The sequence below is a fragment of the Nicotiana attenuata genome, unplaced genomic scaffold, assembly GCF_001879085.1.
Source record: "Nicotiana attenuata strain UT unplaced genomic scaffold, NIATTr2, whole genome shotgun sequence".
Lineage (NCBI taxonomy): Eukaryota > Viridiplantae > Streptophyta > Magnoliopsida > Solanales > Solanaceae > Nicotiana > Nicotiana attenuata.
The window spans coordinates 308206-314205 of NW_017671197.1; the positions used below are offsets into that span (position 1 = coordinate 308206).

At 33.8% G+C, this 6000-nt stretch overlaps 1 non-coding gene across 1 annotated transcript; it reads left to right on the top strand.

The window, feature by feature from the left end:
- Positions 1-5665: 5665 nt before the first annotated feature.
- On the top strand, positions 5666-5747 carry TRNAS-GCU. The gene has a single exon. It is a non-coding gene; the product is annotated as a tRNA-Ser (tRNA).
- Positions 5748-6000: the final 253 nt, after the last annotated feature.

Here is a 6000-nt window from a genome sequence, read left to right on the forward strand (position 1 = left end):
TCCGAAAAATGATGTCAATCTGAAGCCAGCACAATTAATCTTTATAATCTACACGGCATAAAACCTACTCCAATAGATAGATTTACCCATTTCTTAGCGCTGGAGGTAACGGAGCTTATATTATAGAGAAACTATAATGCACAAATTAACAAGACGGAAATAAAAATTTAAAACAAAAAAGAGTGAACTATATATGTACAAGCCTTTTAACTTTAGAAAATGTATTTGGACTTTAAATGGAGTAAGAGATACCTATTACTAATAACTAGTGGAATCGGCGCGATGCGCGGATAATTTGATAGAATATTAATCTTATAATATTATGATCTAATATATCATATTATTTTAAGAAATATTAGTTCTTATTTTATTATTTATTGTAGTGTGCAAAAATAACAATAAATCTATACAAAATCAAAAGATACACATCATATAGTAATCAAATAACCTTATTAATAATATTTATGAGTATTATTTAATTTTATCAAATAAATTTAAAGCGTGAATAGAATCACATTATATCTATTATATGTCATAAATATTCTACTAATAATTGTAATAATAATTATTTTTATATTATTTTCAAAAATAAAATAAATTGAATTCTTCTTTCAGTTTGTATTTAATATGAAAGTTTAATTTTTCTAATTAAAATTACTACATAATAAGTTAAATTATATCTATACTCTATAGTTTGAGCATTCTTATCATAATTCTAAGAACTTTCTAATCTCAAATTCAAATACTATTTCCCTTTCATTTCTAAATAGTAAATTTTAAATAATTTTCTTTAATTTTGCTATTTTTTATTATCTAATGTATAGTTTTATTACGTTTTATGTGGCCCATTAACTTGTAACTTTATTTAATATCATTATCAACTACTATTATTTAATATTATATAGATAAATATATAATTTTTTTAAAATATAAAATAAATATTTATTTTGTTTTAAAAATATTACTCAAAAATTTTAAATTATTTAAATTTGTTAATAATGTTTTAAGTATTGTAATTTACTTTATTTTCTAAACATATGATTTATAAATATCTTCATATTATCTCTAATTTATTTTTATTATTCAATTTTTAGTTTTTTATTTTTTGTCTATTAGACTTGAGTTACGTGGACTTATCCGTATTATGACCTTTCTTAACATAGTATAAAAAAACTTTCTCATCCCAATTTTAAATAAGTTTTACCCTTTTTTCTATGTCAAAAAAAATGAATTTTTGTTTATTTTCTCTATTTATTCTTTAGTTTTGCTATTATATTATTCAATACCTAATATTATTAAATTGTCATGTGGCTTTTATTAGCTTGTTTGAATTTAATATTTATTTCTATCATACTCATTCTAATATAATATAGATAAACTAAAAGTGTTTCGGTAGTAACTTTAACTTTATTGTTCATATTCCAAAATATGATTTTTCTTATCATATTTTAAAAAACAATATGATCTCAAATTCAAAAAAGTTCTTATCATTTTATTTTCTAAATCGGACCGCATTTTCAAAAAATTATTTTATGCTTTCAAACTTAAACTATCCGCAAATATTTCAAATATTAATCATAGAAAAATATTTCTAAAATTGTTTGAACATATTATATCTAAATGTAGTAGTAATATTTACGTATAAAATATTCATTTACCCAATTTATCAATATTAATATGGTGTGACGACCCAAAGGGGTCATCACCTGTATTCCTACTCCCTCTGTACTTCTGAGGCCCTGGAAACCTCACTTGGGGGTTGCCTCGACTTGTGTGCGCAGTCCGGGCGCGTAACCAGAGAGTTTACATGTGAATTTGTGAGAAAATTAATAAAATTTGATGTTTTAAATTGATCGAGTTTGACTTTGGTCAACGTTTTGGTCAAATGGATCCGGACTCGTGGTTCGACAGTCCCGGAGGGTCCGTAGGAAACTTTGGGACTTGGGTGTGCGCCCGGAATCAAATTCCGAGGTTCCAAGTCCGAGAAATAAATTATAGTGTGAAATTATTTTCTGAAAATAATTAAAGAATTTGAAAGTGTTATTTGTTTAGAAGACTGTGCTGTTGGGCTCGTATTTTGGTTCCGACGCCCGGCACAAGTCTTAAATGTGATTTAAGCAATTGCTGTAAAGTTGGTTAGATTTGGACGTCGTTTGACGTGTTTTGGACAAAAAAAACTCTAAACTTGATGTCTTATGAAAATTGGAAGGAAATCATGGGTCTTGAGGCCTAATTTGATGATTACGATGTTGTTTTGGCGATTGGATCGCACGGATGAGTTCGTAGGATGTTATTGAGTTAGTGTGTATGCTTGGTTTGGAGCCCCTAGGGCTCGGGTGAGTTTTGAGTAGGTCCCGGGAGGCCTTAGGCTTAAAGTAACAGATGTTGCAGTGTTGTAGGCCCCAGCGCGGCCGCGTTGCAGTCCGCGCGGTCCGTGTGGCCAGATTCAGAGGGGTCCTCAGCCTTGGTTTGACTAGCACGGCCGCGCACCAAGTTCGTGCGGTCCACGCTGGGAGATTCAGAGAAGGCCCCAGGTGCAAGACACAAGCGCGGCCGCGCACCAAAATCGTGCGGTCCGCGCTGGGTAGGTTCAGAGAGTTGTTTTCCCTCCCTTCCTCGGCGCGGCCGTGGGGAATTTTTGCGCGGTCCGCGCCAGTCCTTCGGCAAAGTATATAAATCTGAGATTTTCAGTCATTTTGCACTTTTTTCAAAACCCAAAACATAAGAGGCGATTTTTCAAACGATTCTTCTCCTTCAAAACGATTGGTAAGTGATTTCCAACTTATTTTCTTTGCTTCTTAACATCTTTAAACATAATTTCAACTTCAAAACAAAGATTTTAATGGGGGAATTTGGGAATTTAGGGTAGAACTAGGGTCTCAAAATTTGGGGGTTTTGGACCTCAATTTGAGGTCCGATTCCAAAATAACTTATTTATCTGAGTTCATGGGGCAATGGGTAGTCGGGTTTTGGTTCGAACCTCGGGTTTTGACCACGTGGGCCCGGGGGCATTTTGGGGATTTTTGAACAAACTTTGGGAAAATTCACTTTTCATGCATTCAAATTTATTAGATTAGCCTTTATTGATACACTCAAGTAATTTGTGACTAGATTCGAGCGGTTTGGTGGAGAATTCGAAGGGTAAAGCTATACTAGAGGATTGAGTTGAGTTTGAAGCATTTTGAGGTAAGTGTTTGTTCTAACTTGGGCTTGAGGGAATAGGATTAGGATGTTATTTGCTACGTGCTAAATGTGGAGTACGGTGTATAGGTATGGTGACGGTTATCTAAGCACCGGAGTCTAGCATGACCGTGAGTCTTAACTGCTTTTAATTCGAATGACGTGACACAATTTCCTTGTTTAATTGATAAATTTCATATAATGTGAACGGTTGAGGAAGAATTGTGATTGGTATATTTTGGAGCGTTGGCTCGAACAAGAATGTGATAGTCGAGAAAGAAGTGATTTAAAAGAGGATGTGTTGTGATTATTCCCTTGCCGGGACGTGTAGACAATTATTATGTACTCTCCCTTGCCGGGATATTTGGGCTGTTAGCTGTACCCTTGCCGGGTTAAAGCGTATTGTCGAATTCCCCTAATGAGGCCTTCTTTACAAAGTCAGATATTTTGAACTATAATATGGGACCGTGTGGCACGCCGTCCACTTATATATTATGAAATGGGATCGTGTGACACGCCGTCCACTTATATTCTATAATATGGGATCGTGTGGCACGCCGTCCACTTATATATTATGAAATGGGATCGTGTGGCACGCCGTCCACTTATATTCTATAATATGGGATCGTGTGGCACGCCGTCCACATATATATTATGAAATGGGATCGTGTGGCACGCCGTCCACTTATGAATTAAGAAATGGGATCATGTGGCGCGCCGACCACCTATAAATGAGCTATGGTATTGAGATAGTTTCGTCGTTATTATCCGTTGATCTGTGTTAGCTGTATTTTTCCCCGAGCATGCCCCCTTCCCCTTTTTAGTTGATATTCTCTGTTGTTATTTCTGTTGCCTTTGTATATGTATATATCTGCACAGGTTGTTTTTGGTAGGTCCTGTCTAGCCTCGTCACTACCTCGCCGGGGTTAGGCCAGGCACTTACCAGCACATGGGGTCGGTTGTGCTGATGCTACACTTCTGTGCTTTTTGCACAGATCACAGTACCGGAGCAGGAGCTTTTGGACATTAGTAGGAGCGTTGGGAGCTTACTTCAGTCCGGAGATTTCCGAGGTAGCCTTGCTGGCGTCCGCATGGCCCGGAGTCTCTCTTATCTCTGTCTTTCGTTTGATTTCCCTTGTATCGGATCAGACAGTACTGTATTCTTATTCAGACTTTGTATTTAGCATTCAGTAGAAGTTCGTGAGTTAGTGACATCAGATCTGGGTAGAAGTGTATTTGAATTTCCGCACTTGGTTTCAGTTATTTATGTTTCGAGACTTCCGCTTTTATATTAATTGCCTCGTTCTTCTTTATAGCTCCTATTAGTAGGGCTCCCGAGGGTGGAAAATCCGGGTCGTGACATATGGCTTTTTTATTTTTGTTATTAAAATAGTTTTAACTGATTATTTAATTTTTTTCTTACATATTTTTAAAGTTAATACATATTTAATATCTTAGTAAATTTTAGTTTTATTTTATATTTTAACTTACTCTAAATTATAAATAGTCATAGGTTATCTAAGTTTACGTATTTCTATATTTTTTATTGTTTTCTATTATAATTTTTTAATTAATTTTTACCTCCATATATATATATATATATATATATATATATATATATATATATATATATATATATATATATATATATATAGAATAGATTTTTCTAAGATCTATTTAGATTATGTATAAGATTAATTCAACTACTTCCATTAATTATATTTTCATTTATAATTTTTATTAATAATTAATGTTGTCCTAAAATTGTCAAGTGGCTTCATTTTAGCTTGCTACTTGGTTTAACCACAATGCATATTGCCCTCCTTTTAATATAATATAGATAGATTATGTTTTAGCCATGTTATTGCGCACTTCTATTTTATGTTGTATGCTTTTTCTAGAAAGTGTTTAGTTTTTCAGGGATTTAATTGTCACTAGAACTTTTGGTACTTTCTATTTTTAATAATTTAAATGGAGTAACATGATCAGTGAGGATTTATAGCCTCAATTTGTTTGGGACTAAGAAATAGTCCTTGTTGTCCGGATTAGTGGAAAAAATTAGAGGTAACAAACGAGCGTGTCGGGTTAGATATGGGTCGGGCCGCAGAGGGGTAATCAAAAAACAAATAAATTATCCGACACGACCCATATTTAGTACGGATACAAAACGGGTTAACCGATATGGATATCCATATTATCCATTAATTATTGAATATGATCACTTTTGGGAGAATTTCTAGTCTTCCAAACTTGAGAAACCCCCAATTTGAAGTTTTACAAACGTAAAAGTTAAACTCATTAGTTATCCATTTTCTAGATGGATAATATGATTCTTATCCATATTTGACCAATTTTATAAAGTTCATTATCTAACCCATTTTTAAGTGGATAATATAGGTGAATAACTGATTTCTTTTAACCATTTTGCCACCACTATAAAAGAGTAGGTCAAATAAATTGCCAGCTTCACAGCAACCATCAGCAAGTCGCTTTGGCCGAGTGGTTAAGGCGTGTGCCTGCTAAGTACATGGGGTTTCCCCGCGAGAGTTCGAATCTCTCAGGCGACGACTTTCTTTTTCGTTCATTTCTACTTTCAGCTCCAAAAGGGCATAAAATCAGCCATTAATTTTCTGCCACGTACCACGACATAAAGTAGCCAGGTGCCCAGGTGTTAATTCAATTCACTTGTCTCTGAATTTAAAAGGTCTAAATATATTTTTTTTTTCTGTCACAATCCACACGAAATTTAAAACCCAAATGTATCCAAAATAAGAAAATCAATCTAACATCATGTCCAGACAAACTTGCGGTATTTGGACA